Genomic DNA, 21,270 nt, shown 5'->3' with positions numbered 1-21,270 from the left:
TCTTCATTAAATATTTATTTTACAAGATGTTAATTCGGTCCGTACTCCTCTAAGGATCTAAAGTTTACTTCAAATTTGTTACACCCAACCAGGTGAAACAACTTCAAGTTTTCCAAAATAAGCTCCTCGGAAGAAACTTAAACGCTCCATGGTTTGTCAAAGATAATAAAATTCATAGGGAAACTGACACTCCAGAACTCAAGCACTTCATATCTCAACCTTTCCACAAACAACAACTTCAACAGTCACTCCAGGGCAAGTTTCCGCGACCAGGTATGCGTCATGCATTCCATCGCCTAGTTTTAGGCCGGAACGAAAAACGAGTTTTTGGAAGGAATATGTAAAAAATGAAAAAGAAAGAACTTAAATTAAAATATAGGAATATGTATTGGTTAATTGGAAGGGAATCACAATTACCAGTATACAATAATTCAGAATTCAATTATGGGGTGTCTTGCAAAAACCAATATAAGCATAATGCAAGTTTTTCCAGAACAAAGTTGTGAGAAGTATTGTAGGTGCATCAAAATACTATATGATTGGATTACTTACACCGAAACCTTCAAATACCGACTATCACTCAGGAAATCAAGAGAATCGCTAGGAGACACTCCATTTTCATGTCAATACTGAAATATTACAATTCTTGGATAAAAACAGAACAGGACACAGACTCTAAAGAATAAAACCAGTTGATCTTGGGTAGTGTAGTGTAGTGAGGCATATTTAATAGAAAACCGCAGTTTTAATACACTTAGGTACATCAGATCGTTGAAACTAAAACCGATAACTGGGATATGACGGAGCAGCGTCCGCAGGGCGTGAAAATCGCTGCATCATAATTCAATAATACGAAGTGGAAAACTAACAACCAATATTTTAACGTTACGGTTGCCGGAATAACGTTGGTGGTGCGACCGCACCCTATCGCCCGGGGCCTTAATAATAAGACAACAGATAGAGGCTAGAGTATGTTTGCGCGCCGGGAACGTACGCGGACATATATATGTTGTTCGTAAATAGTGAAATTTGAAAAGATAAAACCCGACTTACTTAAGTTTAACGGTGCAGCGGGTCCTGATCAAGAAGCTCCGGTTATGATAATGGGGCGACGACATCGTCGCGGTCGACGACGGGGCCGTTACCGCGGTGTGGGGGCCGCGGGGAGTGAGGGGGACGGGAGTCTCAGCCGCCGGGACCGCCGCATTCTCGCGGTGTATCGCCGATATATTTTTATAATCGGGAAGCCTTTTATCGCCCTATAGGGTGAAATCGTTCGTATTTAGCCCCGTCGTCGAAACCTATAAACCGTTCGGTTTACCGGTGGCGTCGGAACGGTTTTCCGATAAAGTACGATTTGGTGGCAAACGATGGCTGAAGATCGGAAATGCACCCCGGCTCGATAGTTCCCCGTCAATCGACAATATTGCATTTGCTGGTAATTTCGTCAATGTTTTATTGTAAAAATTGTGGGAGGTTGAACAGGCTTTTCAATAAATCTGTATTGAGCGACGTAACTACATTCATTTATATTTAAGAAAATTATTTCATTTTAAGTTTATTAAAATTATGATGTTTTTTCTTTTATATAGGTTTTTGTAACATTTGTGAAAGGGAGAAGCACGTTAAGACTTGAGACAATATAAAATATCGTATCGTATCGAATGCCCGATCAAGCTAGGTCAAGATAAGAAAGGCACCGAGCAAAACAGAAAACAAGGGTCCAGAAAAAAGGATGCCTCATCAAACGACAGTAAAAAACCTATACATCCAAGCTTACACAAGTTTCGATTGGCTAAAACTGCACATGCGCTCTTGTTCTAATCTAGCCTGACTGTTTTCACAAATACGCGTCCTTTTCTAAATACCCTTTAAGGTTAATTTTGTATTTACATTTTGTTGAGGTAATATAATTATTTCATAGGCAAAATTAGAGGCAGATAATGCGAAAATAACTGTATAAGGTATGAATTATTAATAAAATATTATCATTTTTTATCACTAATTTTGTAGATTGTTATGGAACAAAGAATATATTTTTATGTTAAATAATATGGAAACAGAACCTATCTGAAGATTATAGTAAAGGTAAGAATGAAATATGGTCATGTTTGTATACGTTTCCTGACTTTTATTGACAGATATTTTAAAAGTTATTTCGAATCAATACAAATATAGCAATAGAATCTTTGGACAAAGTATTAAAAATTAATTCACTAAGAAGGAATGTTAGGATGTCAGTTGAAAAACTATTATATTTGTTAGATGATCTAGTATCGTATAATTATTAATATCCATACAGTTCAACAAAATTCAGACAAATTTGAACTCAAATATTACAAGAAAATATACTATGTAAATACCAATCAAATCTGCGAGAATAGCTGTAAAATTTGTATTGTAGAGTATGTAAGATTTGTGTGTATAGGTATGTCTGTAGCTGTCCAGAATATACGATAAATAATACTCTATGCAAGCATGTGCATTCGGTATATATGTATGAGAAGATAATAGGCACTAATTACACTGCACTACTTGGGGTGAAAAGACACTGATTAAACTGCACGAGAAGAAATTAGAAAAATCATATCAAAAAAACGCACAGTGAAAGCAGAAGAAGCAAATAAGGAAAATAAGGCATCTATAACAGAATAGACAATATATCTACAGATTCGAAATCAGTCAATGGAGAATCCCACATCGAAATTGTTAATAACATAGAGGTGGTGCTTAAGAGATTTGAACAAAAAAGCAATTCGAAAGGAAAATGTAAGATAAGTTATTTTGATTCAAATCTTTGTTTTAATATTTTATTTATATAGTTTCTTTGTCTATCTCTAAATGTGCCTTGTTTAGATTAAATTTTTTTATTTATTTTACTCCATTTATTGCAATAATATTTGATAAATAATGTAATATTTCGACATTATTTATCTGCTCCGAAGAGTTATATAAACTGAAAGAAATAATAAATCATAAAGCTTCAAATCCTATGTTATCAATTTATTTCAACCACTTTCTATTAAGTACACGTATACATTTACACTATGCTGAAAATTCATGACACTTCGTTTAGACATTTAGCTTTGTTCTTCTATTGAAATATCCGTAAAATCAAAGAGATAGAAGTATAATAACAAATAGATAGAAAAGGTATACAAACATGTATATATTGCAATCTTACCTTTACTATAATCTTCAAATAAGTTGTTTCCATATTACTTAATATAAAAATATATCTTTGTTCCATAAAAATCTACAAAATTAGTGATATAAAATTATAATATTTTACTAATAAGTCATACCTTATACACTTATTTTCGCATCTGCCGCTAATTTTGCCTATGAAATAATATATTACCTCAACAAAATGTAAATATAAAATTAACCTAGAAGTCACTTCTAACTACAACAGTGGTTAACAATGGCAAACAACAAGGCGTACACAGAAAAGGACGAGTAGTGGTGAAAACTCTCAGGCTATATTAGAACGAGTGTGCATGTGCAGTTCTGCTCAATCGAAACTTCTAGGGGCATGGATGTGTGGGTTTTTTACCGTCGTCTTGTATCATCGGCTCGTTGTCGAGTGTTCCGGATAATGGAGATTCAGGTGCCGGGACTAGACGAAGCGTATCAGAAGTTAGACCTGGTAGGGGACACCTTATAGTGACCATAACCATAAACTTCGAGAAGGCTCAAGATCGTAGAATATTCGGACATTCCTTATGAGTGCGTAACGCGGGTGTTTCATCGAGATGAGAAGTTCCTGGCTGGAAGAGTCATTCACATCAGTCATTCAGAAGGGTTTCTTGAACCAACCTTCTCAGCCACCAACAAGAACCCAAGGGAGAAGCTTCGACGATAAAAGGCGGTGAAAAATCGCGATTGAAAATCAGAATCTGCTAAAGATTTTTGAACAATGTAGCGTATACAGAATTGAAATTGAAGAATAATAGAGTAAGCGATAATAACAGAAATAAACGAAGGAAGAGTTATACAAACAAGACAAGAAATTTCCAAAAGAGTCAAGATCTAATCAGAAGTAAGAGGAAAGAAAAAGTATCAAGAACGAATGTCAAGAAACAAGAACAGAAAAATTCTTATATGTCATCTGTATATTTATCAGTTGGGTCCGATGACGGAATCAGTACCATCTTAAAGACGATTAAGTAAATCAATTTAACATCTCTATTTGTATATATTTTTATATTATTAATTTAAATAAACAAACTAATCATTGTGCATTAATTTAGTCATAGAAGGGCGAAAATTGTATATCATATGCAACATTGTTTTTTCTCTTTAACAACTCAACTTGTATAATATGATTCAAGCTATCATTCGATGTCAATTCATTTGAGATGAAGAACATGAAAGAACCTGTTTGACGTGGAAAGAGTTTTATACGATTTTTATTCTGTTTTCAACTTGTCTTGTCAATCAATTGGGTTATGTTGTACTGGCGAAATTATTCTAATCAGTTCTTGGCCAATAATCAAATGATGTCCTTTGGCGCAATGGCGCATATCAAGTTTCTTGGTAACATTCAAACTTGATTCAGAAATAAGTTTAATGAACTGCGGACAAATTTATATTATGGGCAATCGGGAATCGAAAACTGATGGGCGTTACGCTCACAATTGACAGCAATAACATAATAATTAGATCTAACAAAACAGCTGGTCGCTACACAAGAAGTGGCTATTGTTATTGCACAAAAATTCGAGAGGATCTGACGTGCCATCTACTCTTAGCCATTGGAGAACCATTTCCATTGAAATACGATAAATACATTGAAAACTTATTGGAACTGTGTAAGGATGTGGTATATGAGCTAAAAAACATGGAGCGCTGTGAACGATGAGTGAATATAAAAATAGCAAAACACCAAACATTAATTTTTTAAATTTATTATAATTTATTTTAAGTAATAAATATTTATATCATTAATTAATTACATAATATTAATCTGTTAATGTTACAGCGTGAACAATATTTTTTGCTGCCCGTCTTTAGCTAATACAAAGAAACTTGATGGTTTACCCACTCGAGAGCATGCAACTTATAACTGTCCGTCTGAAAAAACATAGTATGCTAAAATCTAAGTCACAAACAGACATTATTTGGCCTTGGGATTCGTTAATAGTCATTGCAAATGCGAATCTAATCGGAAATCGTTGCACAGCCGTGGTGGGTTCACATTATGAAGCAAAATAATTGGCGACTCAACCTTCAGGTGTAAGTGATGTGGTGGCATGCCTGGCAAATCCAGTGAGTTCAAAAACTCTGTTGGAAAAGTGATAGTGAAGTAAAAATTTTGGGTTGTATGTATTTTTTAATGCCACATAATAAAAAAAATCCAAAAAATAAACAAAAAATTGGAGTGGATACTCCTTTATACACACACACACATACAAAAAGGTTTTTACAGGCCGACACAGATCTCGATCTATTATCCAAGGTATAATATTGGGAACTTATGTAATAATGTGCGAGTGAGAGATGTCTAGATTGAGAGAACAGAAGTACAGCTCATCGTTGAATGACCGTTAAAAAATTAAAATTTTAAGTATAAATCAATGAAAACTAACTTAAAATAAGTTGAAAACAAATTAATGGTTGGTTTAAAAGACTTAAATAGACGTTTAAATATACAATTAAATTTCAAAACCTTAAAAAGATCTCCCAGTCCGTTTATACTAGGTTATTTATTGAAGTATATTTGAATAGCTAGAGATCTCTGAAGAATAAACAATTTTACACTAAAACACCGTTCTACAATGGGAAAGTCATTGTTGGTGGGAATCCAGAAGAAGGATATTTTGATTCTTTTGTGTAAGTGATGATATATATTCAATGTGCTACAATGAAGGTAAGTAGATAATGGATAATTTTTATTAATTAACATAAAATTATAATAAATTATTCACAATAACTAAGCAACACAGGATATGCAATTAAATTATTCGCTGATGATATAATACTATTTTGATCACCTTTTTCAGTACTGTAGCGGTCAGAAAAACTCAAAAAAGCATTCACTCGATTTCAAATTAGTTACTTCGCTGTAGTTTAAGTATATCTGCCACAAAATCGGCAATAATATAGTTCTGTAGGATACGGAGCTGTCCAAGAATGTACAACATACGTATCAAGAACAAACCTATCCCAGTTCAGCCATCAGAGAGAATTCTAGGACTTATCATGGACTGAACCATTAAATAAAAGGCTCATATTTTTTATCTAAGAGTCAATATCGCCAAAGACCTTAGCATAATCAAGTTTCTAGCAGACCAGCGCTTAGGATTAGATCAAACACTAATCCTCAAAATATAAGGCTATAATCAGGACTAAACTTCATTACGGTTACTTTCTATGCAGTGCGGAGCCATATATACACTTGCGTAAACTGGACACTATTCATAATTCTACAATAAGGTACGGTTCGATCAAGACCCATAACAAGCCTCCAATCCGTTGAATTCATAAAAGACATTAAATATCGGTGGGACGAGACTTATTCTGAAAAAACCGGCACCCATCCAATCCACCCATCCAATAGACCCACGCAGCAGATAACAGGAATCCACACATTCATTCAATACATTGCATTCAGAGTTTCGGAATCGCAAATAAATTATACTTTTAATTTATTCCATCCATACCCTTGACTTATTCTTAATTCTTGCAATGGTGGAGAGGGTCCCTTCAACACCTTCATGCATAACGCCTTTAGTCAGCATTAATACATCACTAAAATCAGTCATCCATCAATACTTCTTCCGACTCCTCACAAGGCCGTATAATTCATACGGACGGATGCAAGTTATATGCAGATGTGGGATCAGCTATATTCTGCGAACTCTTTGAACCTCCATTTTTTCGGTCGAACTGTTTGCCATTCACCGCACCCTCACGAATACCTCTTCTTCCAGTCCTCAACACGGCTCATGGGCAATTTGCACAGACTGTCTTAATGCGCTGCAAATTCTAGAAAACCCTTAAAAAACACGTCTACTGGCCAAAAGTACCATGGAGATTTATCAAAACCTTCCTTCTAATGACGTCATTATATCCATGATTTTGCTTCTGAGCTACAAAGGCTATGAGCAGGCTGACAGACTGGCCAAGGACGTCGCCCACCACAACATCTATACGGATTAACAGTGGACGGTAACGATATATACGCATAAGTGGATACATAAATTAATAATTTAGTACAGTTGGAGTGGGACCTTCTGGAAGAAACAAATGCTACATGATGTAAATTTTTACACAATGCTACATGATGGATCATTTCATTAACATGCTCTTACAGCGATACCCAACTCACAGTCGCACGCCTTATGCGACTGTAGTCATCTGGCTCCCTGTAAGGACCCGCCATGGACTCTCAAATCAAGTCAAGAACAATCTGTTAGACATCTACAAACACTCCTCAATTTTCTGAAGGAAACCAGCCCCTTCCCGCTTATTTAACCTAACTAGATTCTGATCCGACTTCCTAATCTATATTCCATCAATACCATTAATAAATGTGTTATTTAAGATATTACTGTGATATAAGAATATATACAACTTCTATCTACCAATAAGGCTAACAGGATCCGTTCACACTCTGTATAGCAGTGAACTGCGGTTCAGTAAACCATAATATGCACAAACGACCTCCGAACTCTTTTATGACAAATCTAAAAGACGTTATACGTTCTCATAACGGCGTGTTAAAAATATCGCGGAATTATGAGAAAGCCCCTTTTATTGTCGATAGATATATCGAATGGATCGCAAAACCGAAATGTTATGGAGGCGATATTTCTCCTCCAGACCATAACGACCTAATTGCTGTAAAAAAAAGGAGCCGTTATAGACGCGCGAGATATTTTTACACCTTCGCCTTCAGTCGGAACTTGTCAGTTGTAAAGATTATAACAATAAAAGGGAATATAAAAAATCAGTATCTACGGAAAACTGGATAGGTTTACGGTTCAGTAAACATCGGAGACATAAATTGTGAAATATTCGATAGATATCGGCAGCGACACGGATATATTTTTTATAATCAGCTTGGTCAGACAAATTTAAAATGTTTGAACAATAATACATCAATCAAAAAGGTCTCTAGGGTGATGTATTGGTCATCATCTTTAAGCAAAAAAAAAACATGTGTTAATTAAACATTACTTTTTTGTTATATTTTAGTATCATTTTTAACCTACACGTACAAAGTTTTCAGATATTTTTTTTATATAAAATAATCAAATATTTGTGCACTAGCGACCCGCCCCGGCTTCGCACGGGTGCAATGCTGATACTACATTAAATACACTACAGAAAAAATATGAACGTTGTATATAAAAACATAGCGGCCCGCTCCGACTTTGCACGGGCATAAAATATATATGCCTATGTCACTCAATGAAAACTTGATTAAAATCGATCCAGTAATTTTGGTTCATTCATTACTGCCCTTGGCCTGCACGCATTAAATTTGGAGTAAAACAATTCCTGTACCCCTATACTTACTATGAAGATTTCCTGCTATCTTTGGAATATCTAAATTCATACAATTTTTATTACATTACACATTTTTAAACGCAAATTTTAAATTTGTAATATCTCCGAAAATATTTGTTTAATTTACATGCTGTAAGGAACCATATTGATCTATATTAATTGCACACTGTATTTAAGGTACTTAATTCAATAAGGATTAATGCCGTATTGCTTAAAATAGCTTCTCAAATAAGCCATTTTCTCACGTAAAAGTAAACAATAAAAATGGTTAATGTGGGTTATCCCTAAAAGATAAACATATACCATCGCGGACTTTTTTGTAGACCTTTTTATGGTGTACAATACTGTAGTACATTAATTTGATCTAACTCGTAGGGTTAGGCAGCGTTTTTGCTAATTGCTAAATAAGCCTAAAAAATAGGTTAATTTACGACATCACGTTAGAAACCTCTAAAATTAGCAATGTTGCCTTAGTATATTATGCATGTATTATACATATAAACCTTCCTCTTGAATCACTCTATCCATTGAAAAAATCCGCATCAAAATCCGTTGCATACTTTTAAAGATTTAAGCGCACATAGGGATATAGGGACAGAAAAGGCGACTTTGTTTTATACTATGTAGTGATAATGCTATTGTTGAATTGAAGTGACGGAAGACCGAAAGTCGTTCAGTCCTAAAGCAGTTCAGTTCAGTTTTTAAGCACCAACCACATTAGATAGGAAACAGTAGAAATAATGCAGGCAACTATTACGGTGTAGTGGTTAGAGCGTCGACATTTTGTTGTTGTTCTATTTTGATTAGATCACCTAGGCTAGCTAGCGGTTTTTTTTCTTCATACGGCATGCACCTTTACTTGGCCTACCCATTGTAATAATAAAATAACTGCGTAATGTATTGAGTAAATATTTACCACTAAAAAGAGAAAAATAAAATATATGTAAAATATAATCAAACTTATATTTTTAACACAAAGAAAAACGTTTTAAAATAGAAGATGTACATAATAATCGTAAATAATAATCGGATGAACATTATCAGATACACGGAAAAAATATTGACAAATCGTGGAATTGTGAGCTATTGGAAATTGGTTATTGGCTTAAAAATTGACTCAAAATGAGACAATGAGTAAATAAAACTTTCAGGATGTGGGATTACGATTCGTTGCTGACAATACCAAGACAGGGTGATGATGGTAGAAACAAACTAATCTTTGTGCATTAATTTACTTATAGAAGAGCGAAAATTTTATTTCATATTCAACATTGTCTTTTCCCTTTAACATCTCAACTTGTATAATATGTTCAAGCTGTCATGCGATGTCAATTCATTTGAGATGAAGAACATGAAAAAACCTGTTTGACGTGGAAAGAGTTTTATACGATTTTTATTCTGTTTTCAACTGTATCCTCCTGGTATTCACTTTGTAACAATATATTAACCATTGTTAAATTTTATGCCTTTAATTATACTTTTAATTCGTAGTAATTACATATCTATAAATTTATATCCAAAAAGTAAATATTTAACACTAAAAAGAGAAAAATAAAATATATGTAAAATATAATCAAACTTATATTTTTAACACAAAGAAAAACGTTTTAAAATAGAAGTTGTACATAATAATCGTAAATAATAATTGGATGAACATTATCGGATACAGAGAAAAAAATATTGACAAATCATGGGATTGTGAACTATTGGAAATTAGTTATTATTGGCTTAAATATTGACTCAAAATGCGACAATGAGTGAATAAAACCTTCAGGATGTGGGATTACGATTCATTGCTGGCAATACCAAGACAGGGTGATGATGGAAGAAACAACTAAAGGCGGGTATACAATTAATATAGCAAGTGTAGAAAATCGTTTTGTAGAGTGTTAAAGGTTCACGTGTATATACATATGTGTAATTGTTCAGAATACATATGAACATGTGTTTAAAACGTACGAGAAGAGCATGAACAGTAACTGTTTCGCAGATATAGCAAATGTATTGGAGCGAATGCGGTAACTCAATCTATTTTTACCAAGAAATATATACACAGGTAGTAACAGAAGAAACTAGGGACAAATACATTGATGTTAGAATGGTTTGACGCAAAAACATAACAACGAAGGAAACAAGAGAAATAAAAATACATTACCTGGATGTACAATTATTAATTAGATGAATTAAGAGTCCAAGAGATACCACAGGTGGTTTAGAAAAGACATCAATGTTAAAGAGTAGTTTAAGTCCTTCGGTAATATATGCATTAGATCTACTGTAATGTTAAAATAAATTATATTTTATAACCTTTTAGGTTTGTTCTTTTATTTATATTAGAATGTTGTTATATATCGAATTTAAAATAAACTAGAATGCGCAAAATTAAACCGGTAACATAGCACCGTTTTGACGTCATAAATTCAGATGACGTGGGTTCACTGTTACTTTGGATAAACTATAAGTTAATTTGGCTATAATTAGTGTTTAATAATAAAAAATAATATATAGTCAATTCAAAAAAGTAATGACACACGAGACCAATATGTACTTGTTATTGTAAATTCCTTTTACAGTCAGACAATATTTTCCTTCTCATTTTATTCTATTTGAAAAGAGATAGAATGCTGTTAAAGAAGTTCTAACGTGTAACCGATAGAGTTTGCAAAAGTTGTCCGTTTGTTAAACTTCTGCAAAATTCTTCAAAATATTATAATTACGGGTTATAAACAGGCAGACGTTGTTTTAACGCTTTGTTTTAACAAATTTGAAATCGCCACGGTTTTTATTGAAAATATTTTTTTGCGCGTTGCAGCTGCACCGAATATTACTATGGACACGGTCACTAAAATATCTTAAAATAAATATAACCTTATATTCACCAAAAAGAAACCGTGTCTATGCGAAACAGGTGACGAATCAAGATCAGCTTGATGTTTCAGAGATCAAATCTACGAAATTTATAAACAGATTAAATAGTTTTTTCATTCGAAACATAACTTAATACAATTGTTTCAGAGAATATTGTTAGTCAGGAAAGTATCCATAAAGATAACCCACGAAGAGGCTTAATGAAACTTCCAGAGATTCCTGGTGCAAAATTAGTGTTTTCCTCTAAGTTCAAGGGTGACTATCATGGAGAAATGAACCATAACTTGTCTTATAGTAGTTGGAAAATCAGCTTTAAAAAACTTGGAAGAATCATCAGTTATTGTTATGTACAATGCACCATATCTACCATATATATATATATATATATATATATAGTACATTGGTGGAGAAACTCCCAACAAGTGCATCAACAAAGGCTGCAATTAAGGAATGGCTTAAAGTACATAAATAAGTAGAAAAATATGCTAAAGAATAAACTATTTCAAATTGTTACTCGGTAAATATAAATGAAATATTTAATTGCACTTAATAGACATTCAGGTCAAGGAGGATAATCAAACAAGAACTGTCTGGGTTTATGGAAAGAGGCATTGTCGAAAATAATACATTCGGTTTGTTTCAGCTCGATCAGACACATTGAAGAAGAAATTGACAAATAGTAGAATATTGAGCAAGTTTTTAACAGATTGGAAATAAACAGCTTGGTTATTAACTTAATTAGTGTTTCTGAAAGTGACAGTGATTGAATAAAACTTTATGAACGTTGGTTTATGATTCAATGCTGACAATTACCAAGACAGGGTGATGAAAGAGGAAACAACTAAATTTCAGTATACCATTAAGATAATTTAATTGTAAGAAATTGTATTATAGAGTGTGAAAGCTTTATGAGCATGTTTGTTATTATTCAGAATATACATGAATATTTGGTTAAAATATCTGAGATAAGAAATAATACTAACTGTTTTGCAGATATGGCAAATATATTAACGAGAATGCAGTGATTTTAATGTAGTTTTATCAAGAAATATGTATACAGGTAACCGGATAAACTAAGGAGAAATTTAGTGGTATCATAATGACTTTATAAGGAAACATTGAACTGTGGCTGTATAATTAATTTTAGTTTTATATTCTTCGATAATATATGTATTAGATGTACTATAATGTTAAAATAAATTATATTAGATAACATTTTTGTTTGATTATTTTAATTATATTGGAATTTTGTTATATGTCATAGCCAATATGTACTAAAACTCAGGGTTGATGCGGCAAAATTGCGACGTTTTGACAGATCACGTGTGTCACTACCGTTTTGAATAGACTATAACATGGCTAATAGGGTAACATAAATTCGCCGGGTCAGATAGTAATAGATAAAATATAAAAAATGGTAGAAAAATAATAATTACGGTACATAAATAGTAAAACTACAGTGTAGAACTCATAACGTTAAAACTACAATCACCAGATGACACCGATAACGATTAATTCCTAGCGTTGCAGTAATTAATTACGTCCCATATATACCGAAACCAGTTTATGACAACGTTAATCCCATACACTGCGCGCGATGATTGAAATGTACCGGCAATCTTTGTAATGCCGATTCGCTGAACACATACTAAACCATAGCATACCATCTGTATCCATAACGATAGCTAATTATCCAGAGGTTGGTTGGGTTACCCGGGTCGCGTCCAGAATGGCAGTTCGTTGGCGTCGCATCCGTCGTCGGAATTTTGTCGCATAAACCGCGTCCTCGCCGCCGTCTTCCGAGGTTTATCTGAACGTACGCCATTACCATGCAAAGCTCACGGATTAATCCCCAGTCTGAGCGTCGCTCGTTGCCTGATACGGTAATATCTCGCGCTCGGAATTAGTTTCGTCGTATTTGAAAAGGAACACGGACGAACACGGCCGAGTGCCTCAGAGCTCTGCGAGCACTTGGTTTTCTCCCAGCGGAAAAATCGCAATTACTCCGGATAAATTCGAAACAATTGTCTCTTAAGGCTCTGCGACCAAAACAGAAACGAGTAAATATCACGTATAAACTTGTTTTGCTTGTTGTAGACGAATATCACACATTCTATTTGAAGATGGTAAATTATTATGAGGATTAAAAATGAAACATTAAAAAAAATTCAATGTTAGGAACGACAGCTCATCCATCCACCTGATGGAACCGCGTCACCGTCTCAAAGTTACGCTGAGAATGGTTCTGTGTTTCTGGACCATGTTATGCGGATTCAGAGCCAGCATAGACTTAATTTATACAGTCTATTAAAATTTTTTTAGTAATGCGTCATGGGTATTTGTGACGTCGAAACATTGCAATGTTGCCGCATCAACTGTTTTAGTTCAGCTTGGCTTTGACATAACTACATGAAAATTCTAATCTAAATAACAAACACTTCTTAGAACCTTTGATGACGACACAATTATTATGGCAAAAGATATATCTCTGCCTAGGGCAATAGAAAAAGTGCAGGTGGCGGTCAACAAATTCTACAAATGGATGAAAGATTGGAAAATTCAACTTAATAGCTCCAAATCTGTCCACCCTAATTTTGCATTGAGGCGAAATAATAAAATCTTAATTATACCACTCGATGAATGTCCGATTCCTCAAGCAGAATCAGCTAAATACCTTGGAATCCATCTTGACGGTAGATTAAATTAGAAGCATCACGTTAGACAAATAGCAAAACACATTAGAACCAAAATAAAACAACTATACTGGTTAATCGGAAGATACTCTCAACTTGATCTAAAATCAGAGAGGTTGATCGATAATAAAATTATAAAGCCAATTTGGACCTATGGGGTTGCTCTAAGAATTCAAATCAACTAGTCATACAACCCTGCTAAAACAAGGTTCTTCGATTGATTACCAATGTCTGTCGCTATGTAACCAACGAAGAACTGCACGATGACCTGGAAATCAAATGGATTTGCGAAGTTATCCAAGATTTCGCCTTGAAACACGAAAGAAGATTACTAAATCATACTAACGTGGAAGCAATACAACTGCTGGACAGCGCGCAGGATGTCAGGAGATTGAAACGGACAAAACCATACGAACTTATATAAAGTGTATAAATTTAGTGTAAACTATAGCTATAAGTTAATAATTAATAAATAATTATAATTTTATAATTGAGGAATACATACTGATGTATTTTCTCGCACTCGTCTTGCTTGTTAAATAACACAAGTACATAGGAAAAGTAGTAATAAATTAATTGTAAATTAAGATTGTACTAAGCGTATCTAATAAAGATGTTATAATTTTTTATTAAATACGTTGCTATACCTGCAACATCAATCCCCTCGGAATAAGTTTTCTCAGAATTCAGAAAAACTGAAAACTATTATAGTTTTGAATAGTGATTAGAAAATACTTCCGTTCAATAATACATAAAGCATTTATTTTCTCCACGCTCTTCGCGATGATACAATTGTACAGTTGAGAATGCCGAGGCCAATAAATAGTCACTCAGAAACAGACTACGTCTGTAGTTAGTTCCAGCAGGAACGAAGTAATAGAGGCCCTTTCTTACAAGTAAAATGCGTTAGAAAGGTAAGTATTGATATATACTATTTTAAGTAACAAGATAACTGAAAAGTCCCCGGCCTGACACATAGATGGCGCTATTAGAATTAAATCCATATGTTTTTATTTAGCCCTAACTCTGAAAAGATTTGTATATAAATTGACAGCCGTCGGATCATTAGTTTGTGAATTATTGCGTTTTGAGTGAAGCAATTTTTGTTATTGTGAATAAAATGGATAAAAAGGAATTTCGCGTGCTGATAAAATATTGCTTTTTGAAGGGTAAAATATAGTGGAAGCAAAAAATTGCTTTGATGCCGAGTTTCCGGATTCTGCCCCAGGAAGATCAACCATGAAGGATTGTTATGCTAAGTTTAGACGTGGTGAAATGAGCACCGAAAACGGTGAACGCAGTGGACGCCTAAAAGAGGCTGTTACCGACGAAAACACTAAAAAAATCCATAAAATGAATTTGAATGATCGTAAATTGAAATGGAATGACAGCAGACACTCTAAAGATACCAATTGAATATGTACATCATGTCATTCACAAATATTTGGGTATGAGAAAGTTCTGTGCAAAGTGGGTGCCGCGCGAGCTCACTTCTGGCCAAAAACAACTACGAGTTGATGATTCGGAGCAATGTTTGAAGATGAACAAGCGTAATAAATCCGAGTTTTTGCAGCGATATGTGACAATGGATGAAACATGGCTCCATCACTTCACTCCGAAGTCCAATCGACAGTCATCCGAGTGGACTGCACACGATGAACCCGCTCCAAAGTATGGGAAAACGCAACAGTCGTCTGGCAAGGTTATGGCGTCTGCATTTTAGGATGCGCATGGAACAAATTTCATCGACTACCTTGAAAAAGGGAGGACCATAAACAGCGACTATTACATAGCGTTACCGGACGTTTGAAAAACGAAATCGCCTGAAAACTGCCGCATCTGAAGAAAAAGAAAGTGCTGCTTCACCAAGACAATGCACCGTGTCACAAGTCAGTGAAAACGATGGCAAAAATCCACGAATCCATCCACCGTATTCTCCAGATCTGACCCCTAGCGACTATTTCCTGTTTTCAGATCCCAAAAAAATGCTCGCTGGGAAGAAATTTTCGTCGAATGAAGAGGTGATCGTCGAAACTGAGGCCTATTTTGAAGCAAAGGGCAAATCGTACTACAAAAATTGTATCGAAAAGTGGGAGGGTCGCTATAGTCAGCGTGTCACCCCTGAAGGGAATTATGTTGAATAAAAAGAACCAATTTTGGCAAAAAAAATGTGTTTTACTATGTTAGCCCGGGACTTTTCAACTGTTATATAGTAGTAACAGTACAGATTCGTATTCAGTCAATTGAGAATAACGAATAATCTTCCAGAGCATCTCGAGCGAGGAACCGCAGGACAGTTCGACTCGAAATCGAGCGAACGGGGAAAATTCCGTTCGGGAAATTCGTCGAATATTAACGCTAATGGCGTAGTGTGTATAGAAGTCGGGGAACTCGCTTTATTCTAACAGTTATGGCCCTTCGTTTCCTAGCAATCTCCCGACTATCCGGGACTTAACCGTCGCCAAGATGACCCTTAAAATTATCTAGCAGTTAGACTACAAGTTAATTCGGGTAATTTTTACTCGGAGATAAGGTCGCGGAGACACGTAACCGTCCCGTAGATAAAACCGGCGCTGCCGCTCTTAATCCCCGGAGCTGGTTCGGTCATTTACATGACGGGGGGACGTATCGTGGCTTTTTAAATCTCAACGGTGTCATGTAAAGTTACTGGGCCATTAAGGAGTATCGATATCCGCGCTACGGTGGTGACTTAGCTCAAATAATCGGATCATATGAACTATAAGATCCCCAAAATTGCTGTTAGAGTTGTGTTACAGCTCGCACTGTTTCTATACGTAATACTAGCACAGACCTATGGGGACCATTCAGACAAATCCTTATGATATTTTGGAAACACCAATTTACAGAAGAAACGTGTTAATATTTGATGACAGTGTGGTGATACAATTCCGGATTTGGAAAAGAAATGCTGTAATATACTGTAATATATATTCGAATAATAATTTTAGAAGCTACAGGGTAATTATAAAAAGAATAATTTTATAATTTATTAATTTACCTCGCAAAACTGAAAGAGGTACAGAAAAGGCAGTACTCCGTACGCAACTCCCAATAGCGCGATATATTAAAATTTTAACTATACATCATCTACAATTAAACAAAAAATTGATGAAAAGAGAAAACTGAGTAAAACCTGACAAGAAATCAGAACAGAAGAAAACAAGAGAAAATTTAACAACGTCACAAAAGAGTTGAATGAGCTACAAATCAAGGAATTCAAAACTATTTAGAAAACTTAACGCCAAATGAACGGAATATTCTCTCTGTAAAGTAAAACAAAAAGATTAAAAAACATCAACAACAAAATCGACCCATTAAAATTGATAATAATACCTGGGCTACGAATCATAAAAATAAAGCGGAAGTTTTCTCTAAACACTTAATAAAAGTATTTAATCCGTACCCGTCTGAAATATTCGCAACAGAAGAAAATAACATAGTTAACTTTCTGAAAATTCTGTTGCAAATGTATTCGTCACATGAGAAATTTACTGTTAAAGAAGTAAAACAAACAATAGTTCAAGAAATCAATGCTGAAAGCCCCTGGTTTTGACTTAACTATTTTCTTAACACTTGGAAAGTGGCTCAAATTAGCATGATTCTTAAACCAGCGAAAAAATCAGAAGACGTCTCCTCTTATCGTGCTGTAAGATTTTTACTTGCGATTTCTAAAATTTTTGAAAATTTATACATTAAAAGACTCAAAATAATCATAGAAAAGAGAAATTTTATTCCAGACCATCAATTTGGTTTCCGTAATAAACACGGAACAACAGAACAAACAAATAGATTAGTCAACAAAATTAATAAAAACCTGAATGATAAAAAATATTACTCCGCTGCATTTCTCGATATATCTCAAACCTTCGATAAGCTGTGGCAGACTGTAATGCACGTTAAATTGAAAAAGCTTTTGCCCCATACGCACTTTCAACTACTCAAATCATACCTCACAATGTTCTTGGTCCACTATTATATATATTGTATACAGCTAACCTACCGACCTCAAAAAACACTATTGTTGTAAAATATGCTGATGATAAAGCGGTTTTATCATCACACGGGTATCCAATATCAATCACAAAAAACCTCCAACTTCATCTTAACAAAGTCGAATTGTGGTTGAAAACGTGGCGTATCAAAGCAAATGAGACAAAATTTACCCATATGACATTCACCCTTTGCAGAAGAACATGTTCCTCAGTAAGATTGAATAATCATGAAATTCCGTAAGCAGACAGCGTTAAATATCTGGGAATACACTTTTATCGGGGTTTAACATGAAAAAACATATAGTGACAAAACGTAAGCAGCTTGGGCTTAAACTAAATTAAATGTATTGGCTGATAGGGCGTAAATCTAAGTAATTCTTAGATAACAAGGTTCTATTGTATAAGTTAATACTTAGACCCATTTGAACCTATAGTATATGAACTGTTGGGAACTACTAACAAATTTAACATAGATATCCTCCAGAGGTTCCAGAATAAAGTGTTGTGAGTCATCGTTGATGCCCCGTATTACGTCTCCAACAAACTTATTCAGCGCGATATCCACATAGAACCCATGCCGACTGAGACTGTTAGTGCATCCCAATGCACTCGCCAAACATTGAAATGTGCGCCGAAGACCGTGAAGTGCGTAGGCTCAAATGTAATTTACCATACGAACTGATAACAGAGTAACAGATACATAGAGTGACCTATAATAATCTCTAGAATAAGTTAGGATATATTTTAGAATAAGTTAGAATAGTATCTATAATAAGATTGAGATTATATGTTTGTTTGTACAGCAGATCACTTACTGAAGCAGTCTTCTACAGGTCAGTTGAGTTACATTGTATAACGGAAATCATATTATAATACTTATTGCCCACGGGCAGACTGTTAAAGTTTTAAGTGATTAATAAAAAAAAATTAATTATTGACTCTTCAGCCTTCCGGACTTTAGAGGCCGTAATTACATTATTTATTAATATACAAGTAAAATTTAAACATCAAAATAATAACAAAGAGTGGTGTGAGTAGTTTAAAAATTTGGAGAATATAAAACGGAAGAGTATATATAATTATTTAGTGTAAATACAAAAATACAATGCATTTTTAAGTATTGTAGAGTATGATAGAGTAAAGCCTAGCAAAAATAGTTTGACTTATAACCTATGGCTCATATACTTAAGCCTATAATCTAGCCAAAGTAGCAGTGAACTTACGTCATCAAGATGTATAATGTATTGCCTATTGCAGTTTGTAAATTCATTTTAATACCAGATAATATTTTCCCTCTCATTATATTCCAGTTAAAAAATATACAGTGCTGTCTGATACGTTCGAACATGTAACCGAATCAGGCTACATAAGCCGCTCGGTTGTCAAATGTCTGCAAAATTCTTTAAAACATTACTGATAATAAGAGCTTATAAACAGGCAAAGATTTTTTTAGCGCTTTACTTGTTTTGATAAATTTCAAATCGCTAAATACCTAATATTTGTCATTACTCTGGTGAAAATGCCGAACCACATAAATAGTCAATCACAAACAATTACTTTGAACAGAAACGAGGTGATGGGAGCCCTTTGTTACCAGTAAAATACGTTAGAGAGGTAAATATTGATACTATTAAATATTAAGCGGCTACACCGAATATTAGTATAGACACTATGAATTATAAAATTTTGGATTCACTGAAGAGCAATTATTTACAAATTGATGTTAGTTTTATACAAGATTAAATTTATGAAATATGTATTTATGTATGTATAAAATTGGTGAATATGTTTTTTATATAAACATAATTTAATACAATTATTTAAGAGATAACTGTTAGTATGAAAGGTATCCACAGAAAACTTAGGGATAGGCAGATTTAGACATTTAGACAACTTCCAGACACTGCTTTTAAAAGAATATAATTTTTAGCATATAATAAAATTAAGGGAAAAAAATAAAAATTACAATAACAATTGATTAGGTCTTGTAAATCATAATATTTTTTAATAATTCATTCTAGATATTTTTATTATGCTATAAATAGGAATCCAACAAAAACATCCCAACAAGCGGTTGCCAAAAGATGTAATTAAGGAATGGCTTGCAAAATATAAATGAAGTAATATAATTCTTAAAGATATTATGTTAAAGAGCAAAATAATTCAAATTGTCACTTGTTAAATATAAATGAAAAGTTTAATTGTATTTTATGTAATTTAGATTTTTAGTAATAGGCCTGCAAAAACATATATAGTAGATAAGATGGTTCAACCATACGCACAAATATTATTACATCTTCCTCTCCCATTAAAGCACATTCAATCCAATCAAACTGATATTGGCTATGGCACAGAATTACTACATTTAACACGTAGGTTACGAATACACAAACAAAAACTGTCTGGATATGCAGAAAGAAGCATTGTCTGCAATAACACCTTTAGTTTGAATGAATCACACAAACAGAAGAAATTGATTGAAATTCGTGGAATCTTAAACAAGTGTTAGATAAATTGGAAATTAATAGTTCCTTTATTGACTTAAATAGGGACTCAGAAAGTTGCATTATAATCCAATGATGACGATTACCAAGACAGGATGGCGAGATTCGAAACCACTATAGGTAAGTATATGACTAATACATGATATCTGTAGAAAATCGTGACAATCGTTTTGTAGCTTTGGAAAATGCATTAGAGTGAATACAGTGACTAAATCTAATTTTGTCAAAAAAATATACACGTGTAGTAACGTAGTAAGGAACTATGGAGACATTTCTCCACCTATCACTGTATTCAGTGATATCAAAATGACTTGACAAGGAACCACAGCAATGAAAGAAACAACTAAGAAGATAAGAAGGAAAATATACCCTTTAATGAAAGTAAACTATATTATCTAATATATTACTTAGATATACAATTTTAAATTAGATTAATTAGGCCTTCAGGGGATACCACTACATAAAAATACGTGTATAGAAATCTACCTCATTGGTGATGTGGGAGAATTACATGTAAATATAATAAAACAATTCTAACCTACACATTATTTTCGATGTATAATTAACTGTAATTCTTTCGAAATATATATGCATTAGATGTACTATATTAAATAATAAATAAATAAAAATAAACTATAATGTTAAAATAAATTATATTTAATAACATTATTGTTG

The 21,270-nt window shown here is 33.8% G+C and overlaps 1 protein-coding gene across 3 annotated transcripts in view; it reads right to left on the bottom strand.

The window, feature by feature from the left end:
- The window catches only part of LOC143203530 (uncharacterized), a 667,483-nt gene that overhangs the window by 38,848 nt on the left and 607,365 nt on the right, over window positions 1-21,270 (bottom strand). The window lies entirely within an intron of this gene.

This window comes from Rhynchophorus ferrugineus, unplaced genomic scaffold (assembly GCF_030347505.1).
Source record: "Rhynchophorus ferrugineus isolate W39M unplaced genomic scaffold, kcgeb_rfMv2 rfM10, whole genome shotgun sequence".
Classification (NCBI taxonomy): Eukaryota; Metazoa; Arthropoda; class Insecta; order Coleoptera; family Curculionidae; genus Rhynchophorus; species Rhynchophorus ferrugineus.
The sequence above is the reverse complement of the archived record's forward strand: the minus strand, read 5'-3'. Positions and strand labels throughout refer to the sequence as shown.